General features: G+C 42.7%; 1 protein-coding gene across 2 annotated transcripts in view; it reads right to left on the bottom strand.

Moving 5' to 3' along the window:
• The window catches only part of skia (SKI proto-oncogene a), a 65,623-nt gene that overhangs the window by 21,716 nt on the left and 20,483 nt on the right, over positions 1–23,424 (bottom strand). The gene's annotated exons all lie outside the window — the stretch shown is intronic.

Below are 23,424 nucleotides of genomic sequence, written 5' to 3'. Positions count from 1 at the left end.
CAACTGTGTGCATTTCAGTCACACTCCTATTACAATATTGCTTGGAGGGCTTCCCATCGTATTGGGTATTTTTAAAGGATGAGGTTGGGGGTGCTGGGATGCTTGTAGAAAAGCTAGGGTGGATTATAGGGGGCAAAAGTCTGAGAGGTCAGGCGAGGGTCAAGGAAAAGCTAGCACCACCCGAAGGGCACTTTATTGTAGTTGCAATAAAAGTCCATAGTCAACCAAGATAAGCCCAGGCCTGCCTTGTGGCTGGGGTCAAGGCAGTCCTCCATGGATTGAGCACTTCCACCTTATAGGCAATGCATGATGGAAGCATGGAACCAGCCTCTAAACCAGTATTGTTACCTAGGCAACTGTTAAGACCATTGCTTTTGTGAATTATAGACCTAACTGGAGATATAGAGTCAACACAGAGCATAGCGTATGTGACCCTACATAAACGATTCACCTCACAGAGAAACTGGCCACAATGGGGAGAAGGGATCACTGTGACCGACGAGCAAAGAGTTCCGTACTGTTGTTGCTTTGTTGATATTTTTCGCGGTCAAAGTGACATCTGTTTGCTCATGGATTTGGCTAAATTTCTAATGTGTGTAGGCTGACATGCTGAACACACACAGAGGGCCAAAAAGGCTGCAAGTGACTCACCTCCCCTGTTTGCAGACAGTCAACACTAGCCATGACAAGTGTCAATGTGCTTGCACGTGAGCATCGTGCATTTCTCTGCCTTTTGTTTGTGAATGCTGCAGCGCTCAGTAAACTGCTCTCCGATGTGCCAAAACGCCTGGCACAGAGGGTATATAGGGGCTCTTTACTGTTAGTAAGCTGCATTCCATAAGGCACGCTGAAGATGCACTGATAACAGACAAGAAGGTAGGGGCTTGAAAGGCATACTGATACCAACTGGTTTTATGCAGCTGCAAGTTAAACTGCCAGAAAAAGAAACCAGAGCACTTTGATTTAGTCGAAACATTTCTTTTTTACCCAGCTGCGGGCATACACTGCCCGTCTGACACACTCCCCGCACAGTAATTAAGGAAATGGCAAAGTAGAAACAGCAGCCACTCACTTGCAGCTGACCTTCCACTCACTTCAATCTGGTAAGTAAAATGCATCCCATCAATCCAAACGTTGTTCCTGCTAACATACCCCATCTCTCCTTTATCCACACGCACACACACACACACAATCAATCAGGCGTCAGAGTGCGCTAATGCACCACATCTTTCATTCATGGACAGGAAACCAATGAATAAGCAACAACTCTTTTTCACACCGAAAAGTGGGATTAGCGGCGTTAACAGATCGAAATTTCACAGAATATCTGAATGGCCTATTTAAAAAAAGCTGTGGGATTCCATTCACTGCAAGGGCCTCCATTTTATTATTATTAGTTTTTAATCACAGCATGGACTACAACCAGGCCTAAGGCAAGCCATTTTAGGATGCCAAAGATTTCAGGTTATAGGGTAACGTCCTCGTCTTTTCCTTCACACTGCATAAGTGTGCCAAACCAAAAACAATCATGTCTGCCATTTGGAGCTTAACTGCCAACACATGCCCTAAAAAACTATACTGCGGCGTAGCATGTTTAACGGCTTTAATTTAATAAGGCACTTGAAGAACAAACACTAGACGGTGTGTGAGAGGTTTTCAAGGCTCACAGTGTGATCGTCGGTCAAATAGCAGCTAACGCAGCCATGTGGGACAACACTCTCCCTCGACAGTAACAAGGATAAGCGATGCAACAAGCGGTTAGAGCGGCACTTCACATGGTAGCGCACCGCACCATGACGCAGCAGTCCGGGTACAGTGACGGGTAACTACCACTGTAGCTACGGTAGACCACAGACATGTCTGCACGGTGGTGTTGTGTTTTCTTCTTCTTGAGGGTGATGGAAAACCAGTTTTTATTACCACACCTACCATGTTGGAGTTTGGACCTTTGTTATGAACGTTATACGGAAACCGGGTGGTCCCGATCGTGTAGTTTCCGAATACAGCGGATCGGCAACTGATACCGATCCTAAAGATCAATTCGGGACTTCCCTGCCTCTGACTAGATTCCTGTGCTATTCAAGCTCTCTACAACAGTAACAAAGTTGCTAAGTTGGCAACATTGATCCCTCCTGCTAGATCTTCTTATTTGGAAACCGGGTGGTCCCAATCTTGTAGCTTCCGAATACAGCGGATCGGCAACTGATACCGATCCTAAAGATCAATTCGGGACTTCCCTGCCTCTGACTAGATTCCTGTGCTATTCAAGCTCTCTACAATAGTAACAAAGTTGCTAAGTTGGCAACATTGAGCCCTCCTGCTAGATCTTCTTATTTGGAAACCGGGTGGTCCCGATCTTGTAGCTTCCGAATACAGCGGATCGGCAAATGATACCGATCCTAAAAATCAATTCGGGACATCCCTGCCTCTGACTAGATCCTGTGCTACTCAAGCTCTCTACAATAGTAAAGTTGCTAAGTTGGCAACATTGATCCCTCTTGGTAGATCTTCTTATTCGGAAACCGGGTGGTCCCGATCGTGTAGCTTCCGAATACAGCGAACCGGCAACTGATACCGATCCTAAAAATCAATTCGGGACATCCCTGCCTCTGACTAGATCCTGTGCTACTCAAGCTCTCTACAATAGTAACAAAGTTGCTAAGTTGGCAACATTGATCCCTCCTGCTACGTCTTCTTATTCTCTGACTGAGTAAGTGCATGAGGCGTGTCGAAGTAACGTTACATTCCATATTTCTACCTATTTTACAGAGTTGAAACAACAAGCTACATAACTATGACCAATAGTCCTGTTAGAATGTTTTTATGATCAACAAGTCCTAATGTGAAATTGTATTTGTATGAACTTTTACAAGCATGGAGCCAGTTGCCTCTTATGTATGATGTGATCAAAGCATGTTTTTGTAGCACTGCCTTTACTTCAGGGGTTGAGTCAGCTGTACATATAATGTTGGTCTGTTATGTCTTGCTCTGTGTGATTCCACACCCTCTGAATTCTTGGAATTAGCCCCCCAACCCCCCAGCCCCCCCACCCGCTTACCACACCGCCACCCCTCTCCTCATCCTTGCACACATTTTTTTTATTATTCCGTGTAGTACTCAGCGCATCTGGCATGCTTCATGTTTTTCTCCATAGAAACCGACATAACAGACCAGCACAGCCAAGTTCAGGCTCAGCAAACAGACACCAAATAAAATCCATCATTCAAGTGGTGTGTTTGAATGGCTCCCTCCCTTCTCCCCCACACTTTCTCTCTTCATCAGGCACCATATTCTAGAGCAATTCCAGGAGGACAAGGAGGGTGGGGGCTTTTACAAAGTTTTAAACATAGACGTCATCCGGCAAGTGTCCCACTGAAGGTATTAAGCACTTTAACATGCAATGCAATCTGACAATATATAGACATTATATTGTATTGACATAAAGATGTAGTCAGCCGGTACTACAGAGAGCCCATACTAAAGACTCTTGCTCAAACAACACAGTGAGTCCTACCAACACATGCATGCAACTAAAACAATGTGATCCCATTCTTATGATGTAATCCCCTAAAATGTTGGATATTTGTTTTAGTTATGTAAGCCTTTGAACCCCCTAAAGCCTCCACTTGCCCTGCCAGATGGAGCAAATGACGAATCTCAGATGTTTGGTGTTTCCTGGCCTAAGACAAGGGAAGGCGAACTTCCAAGTCATTTCCTAAGACACAAACTTTTCACTGAAGCCCACACATAAAGTGTGTCGGAAGATATGAAAAATAACACCAGGTAGATGAGACATTTGATTGGCATGGTTTTTACTGCCCAAAGCACTATTGCAATAAGGTTTTAAAATGTAACATTTAAAAGGTCTAAAATAATGGATGGGACATAATTTAATATGAATATGAGGACAAAAACCTCAGAAATATCAGTATGAGCTAAACAACAACATAATGAGAACTTTACCAAAACTTTCCAAATCTGTACTACTTAAGCATATACAGTACAATACAGTAAAATGTACAGTTTGTAATGGTAACATTTAATCTGGCTTGCTTTTCCACTGTCAGTCATCGGACATCACAATAGCGACAATATGGGACCGTTTTAAGTTAAGTCAGTTTGTAACTGGAATAACTGTACATTGCTTCATATAAACAGGGATCAACTTTTCGGGCTTTTGGAATGTTCTTCCAAAAGTCAGTACTGTCAAATGATGCGGTCACACACACACACACACACACACAACACGTGCACTCACATTCACTGTCAGCTGACAATGGCCAGGCCGGGCCAATAGGCCAGCCATTAGTCACTGGACAATAAGCCATGCTGCCCCGAGTCAACCCTGAAGCCCACTGGGATATCAGGGCTGGGAGAGGGGGACTAAAGAAGGGGGGGGGGGGTGATGACCCCGATCGTGGCAATGGGAAAAGTGTACGTGACACAGAGACAAGAGCCACAGAGACTCTAGCAGACAATGTCATAGACTCGTTATCAGCCATCTCTGGGTTCAGTCGGCCTGTTTCTGTCCACTTTCAGGTGCATACGATATACCGTGTATCTTTTAAACACTTTTCCTACTTCAGTCTCTGAAAACTCTTATTAGACCACAGATCCTGCAGTTAATTACTAAGACATTTAGCGATACATGCATATCCAGATCCCTCCCATGTCATATCCCCCATTCCTCTGCATCATGACACAGTTACATAATTGTATTTGGTAAACTATGTGACATTCCCCCACATCCTCCTCCTTCCTTGACTCCCTCCAATCTCACATTGCACTCGTCTGTTATGTCTGTGGCTGAGGAGACAAGATTCCCAGACAGACTTATCACAGTCTGTTTTTGCGACTGCACAGTGAAACACACAAGTTACTTTCATCTGTTCCTTTACACACACACACACAAAGAATTGTCCCAATCAAACACTGAACTTACAGACTTGTCTCCTGCTTGGGAATTGCAGATACTATTTTACGGCTATAATCTCATTGATGTAAATGGAACAAAATACTGGATAATACTGTCTGCTTTTTTTGTGCAGTTATTTCAGGTTGGGCATCGTTTGAATTTGAACGATTCCGTTTACTAGCAATTCTATTCTGAGGTAAAATCGTAAAAGTGTGCATACTTTAAATGAGGGGTTCTTTTTGGATGGAATGTCTACACTTTGCCATTATTTGTGTAATGACATGAACTTTTTTCTAATCAACAGGATGACACTTTCACAAAAATAGAATATGAAAATATACTGTAATCTACTTATAATATCTACTGCATTACAGTCTTCCACACACTGTGTGTATGCTAGCGGCCACCCATCGCGAAAAGATACTACATGACTGACATGAACTTTGTTCATGCCCTTGTTCTACAGAACCGACGTGCCGAGGTGCTGAAAGCAATACACAGAGTGAATCCTCTTCATGCCGCCCTGTTTGGGGGCGAAAGACAAAAAACAGACACTCAGCATATGGCAATATCCTGAGTCCGGCAAAATTATCGAGTTCATTTTCATTTCCGACAAGATGTGCGTGATGTACTCTATAACCAGAAAATGAATACAAATTTGGGTGTCAATTGAAAAACACGTAAATCGAGTTTCCACTATATACAACATTGTGACAACTTGTGCTACTGCTGTAATTTTACAATATGCAATAATTTGCCATTTTTTTGACATCTGCTTCTCTTTCAGAGTCACTATTTTCTCTTCCTTGTTAAAAACTAAACCTTTTCCATATACATGATCAATAAATGAGAGGATGGAGACAATGGAAAAGAACAACTGGATTTATGAAGGTGATCTATTTGCTTAAAAGGAAGCCTTCATTTCACCCACTTCCACCTTGCCATGTGGGAGGGAGATTACTCCTCAATACCAGAAAGTAATTAAAAAAAACAATACAGAGGGAATTTCTATGCTAAAGGTGAAACAGCAACATCTCATTCAAATGCCTCTATATTCACCAAAAAACCCAAACAAACAAAACGATGGAAAAGAAAGTCATATCTTTTCTAATGCCATCAGTATGAAACCGCTCACTGGTTTAAACTTCATAGAGAATTATGACAAGACCAAGTGTTGTTTGGGAAATATTGCATATGAGGGAACTTCAGTAGTGAAGCAGACCGCCACACTGCAGACTGCTTTATCTGGGTGCTAAACGCCAGCACCTGGCAAGGCCCGTTAATCAATTAGCAATGCAGCTGTGACCCCCAGCTTGCTTCATGCTGGAACGGAGCCCATGTAAATATTCTATTAATGAAAATGTAAGACATTTGTACCAATACTTTCCATAAAGTAAGCCCCTCCAATTCTGCTGGGATCTGTACTTTTTGAATAAATTAAATTAGGGTGTGTAACAGAATGGAGTTGTGGGGAAGGTGCCAGTCCCAACACACACCCAACAGAGGTCAGGGAAAGTCGATATCAAGGCAGACTGGGGGGTACACTTGGGCAGCTGTTAGCATTTCAGAAAAGATTAGCACCAGGTTCCACTGTAAACAATGAGCTCATTCTCTGCTAAAGCGCCACATCTGCTATGGAACAAGCAGTCTTATTCAAGGCCCACACTGAGGTAATCTACGCCCTGTTGTAAAAATCATACTGTGAAGGAAAGGAAGTCGAGTAATGTCCTGCAACAAAAATCCGATGCATGAAATCTTCACTTATAAAGCGGAGATACAAAGATTAAAGTTGTTTAAAACGGCAAAATGCGCAATTAGACTGAGCTTTCTCTGATAATTTCTCCATGATCACAAATGCAGACGCAGAAACAGTCTAAAGATGGAGCCTTGCTGGAAATAAAAGGCAGCATTAAAAAGGCTGTGACATGCTATGATTGCCGTGGTGGTGCTTGAATGTTCCAATCACCATGATACATGTTATCACTGTCATTAGAAGTACACAGGATTGTCAGTTATTATACAGAATATATAAACTTTCTGCCCGAACTACATTATCAGTAAATATGACAATTGGGGGATTCTCCAATCAGGTTTTTTATGCTGCTGATACCAATCATCCGTAAGTGAAATGGCTGATACTGATCACATAGATTGTGTGAATTTAAAAAAATGTTAAAACCCCATTGATTTTCATAGCTTATTTCAAGTCAAACGAAGGAAATACAAGTCCCACACATGGCAGACGGTCGCGGCAGGCTGGCTGCTGCAATGGGGGCGGAGTTGGTTGGCGCTACACAGCAAGCAATATAGATGCCAACCGTTTTTCACCGAAATCGGCCGATCGATAGGCGCACCCCTAAAGTCAGTTCTTCCAATCCCTGTCTTTAATGCATTGAAATGTGTACGTATATCATCTATTAGTCCATTGCGCTCATATCTAATACTATATTATCTGTATTGCATACATCATGAAACACATAATTCCCTATAGGACTTATTCCCCCCCCAAGGCTTAGTCATTCAGACTGTGGATGAGTCAGAGACAACAAACACATGTCTATAGTGAGCTACTGTATGTAGGTCAGCCTTGAAGTCTCTTATAGAAATAGTGTATGTGTGCAGGATCCGACTCAGTCAACAACAGCAACCGCTGGACATCTGATGCTTTTTGTAGTGACAGTAGAAACAAGTATGAGATATAAAAGACTAAATCTGGACCGTCGGTTGGCATGAAGGGTCAAAGCGGGCAGAGGAGCAGGTGGCAACAAGGTGGGTGCTCCCACGTTGGTGGGTGGGGGATTGGTGGGAGCTGCCCTTTCACAAGCCACGTGCCATCTGCTTGGGCCAGCACTCACAGTCAATCCGGTGACAAAGAGAGAACAGAGGGATGTAGGAAGATATTTTTTATTTTTTTGCTCATCTTTTGAAACTGTTAGCTCCTACTTGGCTCGGCCTCCTTCATTAAACTAAACTATAAGGATGTGGTGAACATCTGCAGACCTTCTATTAGTGCTGCATTGATTCACGTCCAGCTTTAACTTGCTGAAAAATACATGTGTTTTTTAGCCTACAATGAAACCAAAGGATTGGCCCGGTCTCCATAGAGACTTTGTGTCACACACTGCCAATTAAATTTGGCAAACCAATTTATGGAATCATTAATTGCAACACTGCTCTATTTAACAGTCAAATGAGTTCTGGAAGATGTCCTCGGTCTTGTGACCCAAGTGATGTAATACATTTTAATCTGAGAGGGAAGGAGCTTGAGCAATTGGGGGAATTCTACCAGGAACTTTCTCTTTGCGTTCACCTCTTCAGGTTTTCATCTTAACATCAAAACGACATGAATGAATGAGGGGGTGAGGATGTTCATGCACGGTGCTGGAAGCTCATCGTGAGAATCCGCTTCACCTGGCTTTCTTGTACGACAAAAGGGAGGCTGGCCGAAATACAACAGATGCTTGCTGCAGTGCTGAAAGTCATTTTGGCTTTTTCTGTGAGAGGGGGGAAATTTACTTGAGCTATTTACAAAGAAGGTCATACAGACGGAGGATGGCAAGGGGCCAGCAGAATCCAGTATCTTTTTATCCTCCTTCGCACCCTGCATCTTTTACCACATCTTCACTATTAATTTTGCATGTTTAAATTGGAGCTAGTCTCTCTAAAAATGAGATGATAACACATGTTGACAAAAACTATGATGTCATGAACAAAGAATTACATAAAAATGTTGACAGAAATGAAATCCGATCATATCTTACTTTGTCTTGTAGATGGTATATACGTATATATATCACATCTATTCTAGCTGTGTGTGGGAGAAGAGACAGGGGATGAGTTATAGAGGAGATCCAATCAGAACTACTGTCTTTGTCAGGTAGAGCCGTTAAGTTAAAAATAATACCCTATGCTTCAATACTGTAACAAGTTACACACTGCCATACAGTGAAGAAAATAAGTATTTGAACACCCTGCTATTTTGCTATTTCTCCCACTTAGAAATCATGGAGGGGTCTGAAATTTTCATCGTAGGTGCATGTCCACTGTGAGAGAGATAAACTAAAAAGAAAAATCCAGAAATCACAATGCATGATTTTTTAACAATTTATTTGTGTGATACAGCTGCAAATAAGTATTTGAACACCTGTGTATCATCTAGAATTCTGACCCTGAAAGACCTGTTAGTCTGCCCATTAGAAGTCCACCTGCACTCCATGTATCATCCTGAATCAGATGCACCTGTTTGAGGTCGTTAGCTGCATAAAGACACCTGTCCACCCCATACAATCAGTAAGACTTTAACTTGTAACATGGCGAAGACCAAAGAGCTGTCCAAAGACACCAGAGACAAAATTGTACACCTCCACAAGGCTGGAAAGGGCTACGGAGCAATTACCAAGCAGCTTGGTGAAAAAAGGTCCACTGTTGGAGCTATCATTAGAAAATGGAAGAAGCTAAACATGACGGTCAATCTCAATCGGAGTGGAGCCCCATGCAAGATATCACCTCGTGGGGTCTCAATGATTCTAAGAAAGGTGAGGAATCAGCCCAGAACTACACGACAGGACTTGGTCAATGACCTGAAAAGAGCTGGGACCACCGTTTCCAAGGTTACTGTAGGTAATACACTAAGACGTCATGATGTGAAATCATGCATGGCACGAAAGGTTCCCCTGCTTAAACCAGCACATGTCAAGGCCCGTCTTAAGTTTGCATATGACCATTTGGATGATACAGAGGAGTCATGGGAGAAAGTTTTATGGTCAGATGAGACCAAAATAGAACTTTTTGGTCATAATTCCAATAAGCGTGTTTGGAGGAAGAAGAATGAAGAGTACAATCCGAAGAACACCATCCCTACTGTGAAGCATGGGGGTGGTAGCATCATGCTTTGGGGGTGTTTTTCTGCACATGGGACAGGACGAGTGCACTGCATTAAAGAGAGGATGACTGGGGCCGTGTATTGTGAGATTTTGGGGAACAACCTCCTTCCCTCTGTCAGAGCATTGAAGATGGGTCGTGGCTGGGTCTTCCAACACGACAACGACCCGAAGCACACAGCCAGGAAAACCAAGGAGTGGCTCCGTAAGAAGCATATCAAGGTTCTAGCATGGCCCAGCCAGTCTCCAGACCTGAACCCAATCGAAAATCTTTGGAGGGAGCTCAAACTCCGTGTTTCTCAGCGACAGCCCAGAAACCTGACTGATCTAGAGAAGATCTGTGTGGAGGAGTGGGCCAAGATCCCTCCTGCAGTGTGTGCAAACCTGGTGAAAAACTACAGGAAACGTTTGACCTCTGTAATAGCAAACAAAGGCTACTGTACCAAATATTAACATTCATTTTCTCAGGTGTTCAAATACTTATTTGCAGCTGTATCACACAAATAAATTGTTAAAAAATCATGCATTGTGATTTCTGGATTTTTCTTTTTAGTTTATCTCTCTCACAGTGGACATGCACCTACGATGAAAATTTCAGACCCCTCCATGATTTCTAAGTGGGAGAAATAGCAAAATAGCAGGGTGTTCAAATACTTATTTTCTTCACTGTATGTCTCCACCTCTCCAGGAAAAAGAAGAGTAGACATACGGACACATTTCACATTTACACTGTGACAAACAAGCCATTGTGTCAACCATGTGTAGTGATTATCGACGCTAAAAACGCAACTTGAGGTGGCATCTCCAGGAGTCATCCAAGCAAAGTGATATTTGTACAACTTGCGGCCAGTGTTATTCATGTAATATTATATTTTTTTAAAATATTAACAAAAATATGAGAATTTGAGAGTAAATGAGAGAATGAGAAAATGAGAGTTTTTGAATATCAGGTAAAATAAGTTAGCGAGAAAACAACTTAATATGAGCTAGCTAACAATGAACGTCATTAGCATGTATCACACCCTCTAAAAAAAACAACATCTAACAACTTTGCATCGTTTAATATACATGCAGTGATTGCATTAACACAACACTGATGATAACACAGTATCTTGCCGTATTTTGATAATTTAAAACCGAAACGTATTCACATACTTATGCTAGTTTCGTCAACAACATACAACAACATAGATACAGCGACACCACTTGGAATGATCCACTCTCATTGGGATGGCTGTGTCTTCCAGCACACGACGTGTGCTACAGTCCTCTGGTAAAAAATGCTGACAGCAAACGAGTATCTTGTTGAGTTTTTGTTGCAGCGAGACCGCGTTTTTCATGTTAGCTGCTACTATAATAATATAGCTGTAGCTTGGTTAATATATAAGTCAGTTGTGTAAATGGAACACTGTTTTTGTGAGGGCTCTTGCGTCAAAAAAAGGTACTTCCAATAACATCCGTTGTTAGCTAGCTTATGTTAACTTTTTGTCTTGTGCTACAATGTACAGAAAAGGTAAATAAATATGAGGTCATGTTTCATATAAGGCTTGTGAATGATGGGCAAAATTCCAGAAAACGTGCAGTTCCCCTTTAAGGTCACAAACTAAGACTGAAAAAACAGTGCCTCTGCTGGTTGCAGTCAAGTAGTGCACTCTGTTTGGCCTCCACGACCAAAGTCAAGATGTGATAATTTCACATAATTTCTCAATTATTATGCAAAAACCTAAAACAGGCAAAAAAGAGATCACGCTCGACTCACTGTGAAATTAACATCTCTTCCTACATTTGAATAAAAAAGTCTGGTTAATTGGGTCTCATACAGTTCTATTGACCTGCTCTGGTAGCTTTTTCCCTACGGGATGGAAGGATGGGCGAATGATGGAGGCAGTCTGGTCAGGAGCTCAATAATAACTTTTAGCAGTCTAGCCAGTAGGCTGGAATCCCAGACTGCAGCTGTTCCATCCTCACGCTTCCCCTCCCACCCTTTTTCCTCCCCTCCACACTAATACCCGTCTCTTTCTCTCGCTCTCTCTCACTCTGCGCTACTCAACAGTAGTGTTCTGTCTTTCTCTTTCTCAAAGTGGCAGGCACGGAGCTGCACAGCTCATCCACGCCCTCTCACAGCTGCTTAATTGGTGCAAAGTAGAAGCGTTATGTTTGCTCTGCAGATAATACAGTACAGCTATAACATGTTACATTTGATTAACATGCTCGATTAACTACTCTTCGTATACCCACAACAAATGGCAATCCGGATTAAAAATCTGCATATGTTGCTTTCAATATTCAAAATCACATATTTTGCACTTAACTTTGGCACATTCCTCTCGTGTTTAGTCATAACTTGAAGCTTCAGTAGACCGCAAGGCAAAAGAAGAGGGTCACATTGGCTGTGAAATATGTTCTGCAACTTTAAACAAGGAAATAGCAGTGCTGGCGGTGCAGGCAGCCCCCCGAGCACCTTGCTCAGGCCTTTGCCTTTGATGTTTCATTTAGAGAGCGGGGAGACACACCGAGTGGTGTGCTGGATGGTAGTGGAGTGTCGAGTGTGCTGAAGCTCTACTGTTTTCCATCAAACACTGGATATCCTTACCTTTTTATTTATTCACCAAGCATGATAAAGGGGAGTATGGGGTGGAATAAAGAAAAGAGCGGTAAGGCTCTGAGGTGGAGGGGGGGGAGGTTGGGATGTAAGAAGGTTGGGAGGAGGAGCAGGAAGCTGGAAAAGTAAAATGGGGATTGTTTAAGGTGGTTGTAGTGGTGTCGAATTTGTTTGTGGTAGTATATTTTTTTCAAAAACAATTCCTTATGTCGCCTCTATCACTGTCTTTCCCTTAAACACCCCCCCCCCCACACACACACACACATCTCCCCATCTTTCTCCCACTGTCCTCCGTCTCTCCAGCTCTCCTCATTTCTGCTCACCAACTGAAGTAGAGCTGTGTGCCAGGCGGAAGAATCTATTAAAAATTAATGGAATCTGAGTGATGGAGAAACCTGCAAGGGCAGGCCGTCCGCCACAAGCACACATACACACACATATATATATACACACACACATACACTCTATGGGGCGTGAAAGGGGACTTAGGGGAATAGACACACTTTTATATAGCCGTGTGACATATGCATGTATAAGTCAGATACAGATGTATAAGTCGGATAGAGTGTGTGTTGTGTGTGTGTGCTTTCAGTTGCAAAAGGCCATGTACATGCCACCCTCGTGTGGCAGTTTCTCGGGTTAAGAAAAGTGATCGGTACACCAAAAGCTGTCTTAAAATACTTAACAATACTGATTTTTAATGTCTATTTATATAACGGCACATCTTGTCCATTATATCGCCGGACCACTATTTACATCAGAGCAGGATGTGACCCTTTCTGCCTTTTGTGGGATAGCAATGACCACACTATCAGGCTCGTTTGCATATTAATGAGGAGATCTGTGCAATGTGTGTGCAGTTGCAAACATAAAAATGACCTCCCAGACCCTTGACCTCCAATTTTTCCTCCCCTTTTGTATCCAGGTCCATTTCAAAATGAGCTCATATATAATCCCTTAAGATGGATGACTGACTGACGGACTTGCTTTGTTCTGCAGAAGCGACATCCATAACTATTGTTTGCTTCAGAATGGGGATTTAAATCTTGAATAAGTTGGCATAACATTTTCCAAATGTGCAGAGGAGGTGACTACAGCAACCTCCTCCAAGAATTTTTTTTTTAAGATGGAAATGGTTAAACATAATCCGGGCTAATGTGTATACTGTAACGACACCGCAGATATTGCCTCTAAATGTAATGGTAGTGAATAGGAAGTATTATTCAGCCATTAAAACAGAAGAGGAGTGTCTCATGAGAGATGTTACCAAGATGTATTGAGGAAAATGTAATGCACTAGGAGAGTAATCAGACTAAACTATGGTGTATTGTATATTATTTTCAAATGTTTTGCTGAGGAGGAACAACAGCAGCCTTGCAGTTATTATTTAAAAATGCACGACTGTCTATATGCAAGGCTTTGCAGGTGCTCAAGGGTGACAGCAGTGTGACAGAAAGTGAAAGTCGGTGGTAGCCACAAAAAGTCGATACCACGGCAAACCTCGCTACATGTATATGTGTAACAGTTGGCTGGTCACAGAATGCACCACTACTATGTGGAAGACAGCAGAAGCGTGTGGTTACACCCTTCTCCATCTTACAGAGACCTGTGGCAGCCAGCCATTTTGGTTAAAGCCACACTGGTCTGTAAAGGGGGTTGAACTACCGCACCCTTCCACCCAAAAAGAAATTCTTAGTTGACAATGTTTTTTTGCATGTGAGAGGCATCATTACCTGCCTACACGCACCTTCGGTATGTTGGTAAGACTCTAAAGTGTGGTGTCTTCTATTGCAGCTCCAGTGTAAACTACCATAGCGTGAAAGACAGCAGTGTCTGTGGAAGCATGTGTAATGTGGTATCAAGGTGAAAATGGACAGCCATTGCTACATCTAACACTGTGTTGAGAGTCCAGCAATGGAAAAATGTCAGAAGAGGGGCTGGGATAGAATAAAAGGTAAGAGGACAGCACTCACCTATCGATCAGCAACATCAGGAACATGCCACAGGAACATGGAAAACAAGGGAAAAAAGATAAATGGTTGTTAATTAAGAAACATATGTCTTAAAGTTTGCAATATGATTGATTAATATGCTTCAACACTGTACATCTTCATTCATTCTACTGACAAAACGTCCACGCTTTTTATTAGGGATGCCCTGCGATTGGCTGGCGACCAGTCCAGGATGTATGAGTTGGCTCTGATGGTTGGGGGGGGTGCTGGTCAGACCTGGCAGACCCAAAGTGCATAGTGAAGGTCTTCATTCCATTTATGAATAAGAAATCCTACTTCAGGGCGGCACGGTAGTCTAGTGGTTAGCGCGCAGATCTCACAGCTAGGAGACCAGGGTTCAATTCCACCATCAGCCATCTCTGTGTAGAGTTTGCATGTTCTCCGCGTGCATGTGTGGGTTTTCTCCGGGTACTCCGGTTTCCTCCCACATTCTAAAAACATGCTAGATTAATTGAATGTATGAATGTGAGTGTGAATGGTTGTTTGTCTATATGTGCCCTGTGATTGGCTGGCAACCAGTCCAGGGTGTACCCCGCCTCACGCCCGAAGACAGCTGGGATAGGCTCCAGCACCCCCGCGACCCTTGTGAGGAAAAGCGGTAGAAAATGAATGAATGAATGAAATCCTACTTCACTGAAACTCACTTATAACGGTCGAGTTTAGACCCAATTAACCGCGATAAATGAAGAATTATTGTACATATATTTTTTATGTACATACATCTTTAAGACTAAGTAGGTACTTTTCCATTTATTTTCATTCCACCTATCAGATTGGTGGCAGCCTCTCTCTCGCTGGACAGCCTCATTAAAGTGAAGTAATTGCCTTTTGAACAGCAGCATAAAAATATGCCGTTACGTCTCATACTATAAGTGGATAGTATGGCCTGCAGGAAAAAGGGGAAGCCCCAGTTTATGGAAAGTTGGTTTTGGAAATAAATACACCCCGGCAATTATGCCTCACATTACCCTTTCCCACCTTTGCATGCTGTGGTTGGAGAAATTAATCAGTTTTCTCTCATGGTGCAATTGATAAATACCACACAAGTCAAAAATGAAATGACAGAGCTTTCAGCTATAGTCTTCATAAATCAGCAATGGCTGAGATTTTAACTTACATCAAACCCCAAGTAGCCACACGAACAGATACCTTTACATTTGAGATTAATCATGAGTACAGGCTGTATGCACCCACACAGATTAGCTCCTGTCATACAGAACACATTACACAACTCAATCTGTCCTGACCATCTTCTCCGTGAAGAGGTTATGACCCCCATCGGTGCAATATGTCATTTCCTCATTTTTTCTGGATTTCCTCATCGAGCCCTCTCTTTCTCTATGCACATAGCTTGAGGCCTGGAAGCAAAACAAGAGGTGTTTCCTCCATGAAACTGCCAAACGAATGAAACTTTACCAAATAGCAAAATTTAACCCCCAAACTTAACCCCATGAAAGAAGTGGATAGCTCTGAAAGCTTAGATTCATTATGATTTTTCTAACATGGGCCCTTTGTGACATCACAATGTGCCAACATTACATTGGTAACGTAAGCAATTCCTCGAAGCAGTAAATGGGCGGCACGGCGGTCTAGTGGTTAGCGCGCAGACCTCACAGCTAGGAGAACAGGGTTCAATTCCACCCTCGGCCATCTCTGTGTGGAGTTTGCATGTTCTCCCCATGCATGTGTGGGTTTTCTCCGGGTACTCCGGTTTCCTCCCACATTCCAAAAACATGGCAACTCCAAATTGTCCATAGGTATGAATGTGAGCGTGAATGGTTGTTTGTCTATATGTGCCCTGTGATTGGCTGGTGACCAGTCCAGGGTGTAGCCTGCCTCTCGCCCGAAGACAGTTGGGATAGGCCCTCGTGAGGAAAAAGCGGTAGACAATGAATGAATGAATGAATTCTTTGAATGATCTTTACAACCCTATACTATGTGTGCCTTATGTATGATACCACCATTTTTGCCCAATGATCTGTTCCTGTGTGGACGTGACTATTTCCTGACCCAACACTGTGTGGACGTTATTACTTTTCAACCTGCCAAAAAAGGAAAAATGTGTGTGTTATCGTGTTGACAGGGCTTAAGAAAATGGTTCATATTTTTGTCCTTGAACTGAGTCCATCCATACATACATACATTTTCTACACTACGTATCCCTCACTATAAAGATTGGGTACCATTATATCCAAATAAAGCAATGTCAAAATTGTCAGATAAATTACAATTGCAGTGTAGAATTCAGAAACAAAACTAAAATGGGGACGGCTGATGTGTTTGGAGGCAGAAAAATCCCTCAGTAGGTCTCACTTTCACATGGTGATTAATCACTTAAGAAGATTGGGCCCACCCCTACTGCACCCCCCCCCCCCCACCACTACCCCCAATGCTGATGCTCATAACAGGATTGGTCTGGCTAATGTCTCTCTGCTTAACACATTTCAGACCCAGGCTGAAAAGTGGCACCTTTTCATTTGAAAAGGGTAGAAGAATTGCAAAGACAAAAGACAGATCATAGTTCTTGACTTTCTCTTCTCTTGGGGGACCGGGCCCCTCCATCCTCCCCCCCATTAGCTTGGTTTTCCCCTTCACATATGTCCCCCTGTGCAGTAAGAGTGGGCTCGCAGGGGGCCTCCACTTTCTCTGCAACTAAAGGGATTTGGCGTGATTTTGACAAAGCCACTGTCCTCAAGCTGGTTTTGCCCCGGGCCTCCTTCTCTATGAGGCCGCAGACTACAGTCAGCTTCTCTGAAGCTGTCTTCTCAGTTCTGACGGGTCAAATTTGTTCTGCCTGATGTGTTTGTTCCTGTGTTGGAAACCGAAAATTATTCCAGAGTTTACTTTACATTATTATCATTGATTAGTTTTGAGTTTTGAGATTGACAATTGAATTTATCGTTGACTTAATAGTTGGTGGAAGTGTAATTTCTTGTGACACTGAGAATGCTCACACATTTCCTTTCTCACTCTCTTATCTGTCATGTCTGCAGGGGCTGGTTGCACATGGAAGCGATTCCACTAGAAAACAGCAGAGGAAGTTGCAAAAAAAAAAGAAAAAAAGGCAATGCAAGTTCACGTATGCAACCCTTTTTTTCTGTGTGTTATCTAATTTTATTCTGATAGAGCCCTTGCTTGCTGATATCCGTGTTTTTGTTGGTTCTGGACTTTGTTTTGATGAACATATTAGAAATTGGGTTTAATATTCTATCCACCCATTTTCTATGCCGATTATCCTCACCAGAGTGAGGATGCATGCATGTTTCCATTCCCACATTGTAAAAACATGCATGTTTTTGGACATGTTTTCAACCAACTTTTGTTATATTTTCAGGATTTTTCTGATGTTCTTTATATGGTCTCACTCTATCACACTTAACTGCTCCAAACGCTTCTGTCAGGCTTATGGAAGAAGATTTTGAATTTCTTTCTTGCTTCACTGCGCAGGCTTCCTATTCATTGCTGTATTCCATTTTAATAAAAAAAACACTTTCAATAGAATGTAAGGACTTCAAGTTGTCTTAGAGTGAATATTGTAACAATGTCATCCATTCGGCCTACATCATGTGTTCTCCTACTCAAACTCAATAATTAAAGAGGGAAGACAGGACATTATGTGATAAAAAGCCACTATTTTGTCCTTACAGTGGTTTGGTCCTCAACATATCAGAAAAGGGGCAAAAACACTATTTTCCGAAAACAAATCTGATGCCAGTTAATCGATTAATCACCCTTTATGAATTAATTATTGCAGCTCTACAAAGGACAAAACAGAAGTCCTATACCTTCTTCCACCTTAGCTGAGCACCAGAGATCCCCATTAAACAGTACAAAAGTCAGACTTACTGGGTTGGTTTTATGGTTGCCAGATGGCACGAGGGGCCTGAGCTGCCTGTGAACTAGCCTCCACCCCTGTAAAACAGTGACCAGTTGACCCTGGAGCCACATAAACCTGGAGTCTAAGACAACAAGCCTCCAAACACTGACTCAACAAGTCACCAGAGCGGGCTTGCTTGTCATTAATACTTCCCTTTGCGATCTAATTTCTATCCCTCCTTGCAGGAATCTACAGTTTACGCTAGCCAGCTTCCTTTTACAGTTTCTTTTGCTGGAGGGTATTTTTATTCTATGTCAGGTAGCCCATAAATCAGTCTAGCTTACGGTTGAGCTGGCACCAAATTAGAACCTTAATTGGTCTATTGGAAAACAGAGATTTTTTTTCTGAGCGTGGCTCATTTCCACGTGTCAGAGAAGAAGGTGACGGGTGCTGACCTCAAAAAAGAAATAAACCAAATCACCTCTCAGCTGACCGTATGTCCTGACTGTAAAAAACAAAAACAATAAAGTAACAAATAAAAACGCACAGAGGGTCAATTGTGCCTGGCCATTAAAAATGGCACTCAACACAAACACTGTCTTGAGAAGTAATCAAGGGAGGTACACTCCAAGGCTTAATTGCGCCAAATGTGATTTAATGACTCGAGGTCACAGCCCTTCTTTATGTTCACCATTAAAGAACCACGGTGCCCTGGCCAAAGTGAGGTCGCAGCGGGGTCAGGTTGAATAATATAGCAACAGAAATGTTTGGTTTTACAGGTAGGAACCTGTTTATACTGTACTATTTCTTCTAAAGGAGGCCAAATATTTGTGACCGAGTATACACTAAAAGAAGTAGCAGATATATTTATGTAACAGATTTCACAAAATGAGGAAACTGAGGTTTGACTCTGATGTCAGGCCCGGCTGTTGAGAAAGATATGTTGTGGCTACAAGATGATTTAACACCATAAGGTGACCTTAGGTGACAGAATATCCACCCGACTTCCACGTTGAAACAAATGGATACTACAGAAGGAACTGTTGGTTTAATACAGTTTGCGGCTTACACTCTCTTTCGTCCATCCTGTTCTCTTCCCCCTCCACCTCCTCTCACATCTGGAAAGCAGGGCTAGTTTCCCTGCCATTCTCCATGCACACAAACCACACACATACACACTGACGTCATGCAGATCACTCTGCCTGATGGGAAGCATATGAGCTGAGAAAGGGAACATTGAGGAAGGGGGGGGTGTTGTCTCCAGAACACACAAGTAAGAAAATAAGCTCACTTTTTCCTGGATGTTTTTTTGTCTAATTGAGCAGCAACTTTGAGATGTTCATGAAACCACACCTAACTCATAGAAACATCAATGGGAATGTCTGGGTGGCATAAATGACCAAGTTTTACTTAGTATGTTTTAATTAGTACTATGAGGTGTGTCTGAAAAGTAACAGGATGAGGTGTGCTGTATGAGCTATGGGCAAATTGTGTTATCATGCAGACTGCATGTCTATAAAGTGTGAGTCGGTGTGCAGGAACCATGACAATGCACCTGCTCACGATTCGCCGAGAAGAACTTCACCGCGCTGGAACACCCTCCCTCCCTATTCACCTGACATCGCTCCGTGTGACTTTCTTCTTTTCTCCAAGCTAAGGAGGTCATCAAGGGGACCCGTTTTGAAAACGTGGGGGCCATCAAGAAGACAGAGCTGAGGAGCATTCCAGAAGAATCCAGCAGTGCATAGAATCGTGAAACCATGTAAACTGTTGTATAGATTTCTAATAAATAAACTGTCACACCGGGCGGCACGGCGGTCTAGTGGTTAGCACGCAGACCTCAAAGCTAGGAGACCAGGATTCAATTCCACCCTCGGCCATCTCTATGTGGATTTTGCATGTTCTCCCCGTGCACGTGTGGGTTTTCTCCGGGTACTCCGGTTTCCTCCTCCCACATTCCAAAAACATGCTAGGTTAATTGGTGACTCCAAATTGTCCATAGGTATGAATGTGAGTGTGAATGGTTGTTTGTCTATATGTGCCCTGTGATTGGCTGGCGACCAGTCCAGGGTGTACCCCTCCTCTCGCCCGAAGACTGCTGTGATAGGCTCCAGCACCCCCGTTACCCTCGTGAGGATAAGCGGTAGAAAATGAATGAAATTGTCACACCAGTACTGTTACTTTTCAGACAAACCTCGTATGTCTCGTATTGTTTGATGGATTTTTATCTTTGTCCAAATCTGCTTCTAAAGAAATAACTCTCTATTATTTTGGAGCTCCCCTCTCTTCCAAAACAATACAATATGGGGGAGGAGGTGTTGAAGGTTTTGTCTTGGCTCCAGAAGGCCTGCCTACCCACTATTCTTTGGCTCTCCTTCTCTTTTCCAGAGCTGCACCACAAAGTGTGCCAAGATAAACTCCCATCGCTGATCTTCAGGTTGGTCCCGCTCTCCTGTGTTCACTTCACAAGAATCAACATTTAAAGATATGCATGTATTCTGCAAGTTAAGCAATATGTGTAACCCCATAATGGTGCCACCATTTAAAAGCTGTTGAATGATCCTTCAAATACACACACCCCCATTCACACATACACAAGCCATATGAGCAAATGAGCAGTAAATAAACAGCGCACACTCGCATACTAAGGAGAACAAAAAGAAAAAGCAAGAATCCGATTAAAGGAAGGAGAGGTGGTACTGCAAATGAATTGTGTGTACTTTGCAGTTGGTATATAAGCCCCTTCGTGCTGAGGGGCGATTACCTAGTTTGCAGCACTGGTAATCTGAAAAGCAGCTTGGGCAGAGTTTTTAAAAACGCAGCACTGGTGACAGCCTGTCCTCTCTCCCCCTAACCAGCATGGGTCGACCTCACAAGGCTAAAAAAAATTATGCGATCTAGGTGGACAAAGCAGAGCTCCCCTTTTGTCAACGTGATGTTTTGTCACCATATGAAAACATCAAATGCATCTGTTGTTGTTTTGCTGGCCTGGAGAGAGCCAACCACCACATCGCCGCTTCAGCAGGACATGGCGGCTGTTATGAGTGCAGACCCGTCTCTATTTTTGGCGTCACTGACCTTCTTTCCTCGGGAGAATAAAGACCACTTCTGGCTGGAAGTGACACTCAAAGAAGAGAGATGCTTTGGAGCAGACAAGAGGAAAAGCCTTCATTGAGTATCTTACAAAATAATAAATGTTTATGATGTATCAGCCAAGGTGAAAGTCTGTGTGGAACAACTTCCTGCTGGCGCACTGACTGTCCTCTTGATCCGAGTCCAAAAACTCTGCTGGTGTCATGAAGTGGAATATTGTAACATATATTAAGACTTGGACAATCGGAACGAGCATTTCATGGGAAGCATACAGTGTCAGTAAAGTAGGCCTTCCCGAACACCGTTCTGTTTTCTGATTATACACCTTTTACCTGTTGCTTCCATTTGCAGCCATTTTGCAGAACAGTTGGATATAAGTATCGTATAAGCTAAAGGATTTTTTTTGAAAGACTATTCTTCAGTCAGTTACTCAGTGTTCATAAATCAGTCCACACCATACTGCTGTAGAAAATTGAACACTATACATTATATCAAAGACATGTTAATAAAAAAACAGCAGGGTTAGGCAGCACCCATACAGTATTGCCTTAATGAACCTTATATAAGACTCACAAACAATGACTTTGCTGCCCCGCCATCTAACCAGGAGACAGAAAGAGAAGGAAGAGAGAGAAAAGGGGGATTAGAGAGAGGGATAGAGGCCCACATCTGGGTAATTGGGGATGACAGGCCTTGGATCATCCCTCCCAACAACAGGACCTCTGAAAGATGAAGGGGGGGTGCGCGTCGGTGTTTGTAATGAGGCACAGCGTAGACACAGCCTGAGAACTGAACCGCTGACTGTTTACATGCACTAAAACAGTTGAATTGGTCTCCGTGTTTTTCACACTTCTTTAATGTCCCTGTTTACATGCACAAACTATAATTTGTTGGCCAAATGCTGTGTGCATCCAAAAAGCGCTTGGAGGCCATTTTGGTCATTTCAGCTTGACAGGAAGAGGATGCTATATAGTAAAAGCAACTGATATTGGTAGAATCCGACTAGTCAAAGAGATTCTACGCAATGTTTTAATATGTGTATAAATTACATTTGCATTGGCTCATGTGGTTATGAGAGCAATCACACAAAGGGTGTGTGTGTATGATTTGCTAAATTTTTGAGCAGTAGACTCGCCGCAGACCAGCTGCTGAGGTTCTTTATCATGTCAAATAAACTGTTGTTTATACAGCCATCTTGGATCACACACCCAACACCACATCTCGAGATACTTAGTTGACAAAATACTACAACAATCTGAAAAACTAATTTATTTAGCCACCATATGTGAATGGATTGTGGATGCTTGGGCTAAGGCAGTGATTTTCAACAACTGTGCCGCGGCACACAAGTGTGCCGTGAGAAATCGTCAGGTGTGCCGTGAGGAATTATTCAATATCACTTTTTTAATTAATCGTGTATTCATAATTTTCTGCAAATATTATGTCATTGTCGCGTGTCATTGGTGTAAAGACTGGCAGAGTAATGTAATATTCGTTCGTGTGGGAACACGTAGCTGCCTCGTTCCTCTAATAGACTTAGTGATGCACGTGAGAGGTAGTAGTGACATTTTGTAACATTGTTGGTTAAATTAGTATGCGGATCAAAAGGATCTGCTGTGGCGAGTCCGTAATCAGGAAAAAGCTGAAAGAAGCAAATAAAGTTGGTTATTGGTGTGCCGCAAAATTTTTCCAACGTAAAAAAAAACGTGCTGTGGCTCAAAAAAGGTTGAAAAACACTGGGCTAAGGTATCGACTTTAAGTGTCGTCTCAGCTTTGGCTGAGCAGCCACCCGACAACAAGACTGACTCCGACTGTGATGATGATGTGATTATGTCTATGTATCGTGTTTAATAAAACCTCTGTTGTCAACATTTATTCTCCTCTAATTTGTCGATCTTTTCCTTGTTTATAGTTAAATAGTTCGGTTAGTTTCTACTCAAGTGATCGTGCAGGAGAGCCAGTGTGTGTGTGGGAGCGCATGTGGGAGCCCGTGTGTGTGTGCGCGGGAAAAAAGTGTGTTCAAATGAATTGTGCAGCACGGGTGGTGAGTCACACTATAATGTGGGGAGAAATAGAGAGGGAAAAAAGGGAGCGAGGGAAGAATG

This window comes from Doryrhamphus excisus, linkage group LG15 (assembly GCF_037039965.1).
Source record: "Doryrhamphus excisus strain RoL-2023G ecotype Guam linkage group LG15, RoL_Dexc_Guam_v1.1, whole genome shotgun sequence".
Lineage (NCBI taxonomy): Eukaryota > Metazoa > Chordata > Actinopteri > Syngnathiformes > Syngnathidae > Doryrhamphus > Doryrhamphus excisus.
This window is presented reverse-complemented; position numbering and strand designations above follow the sequence as displayed.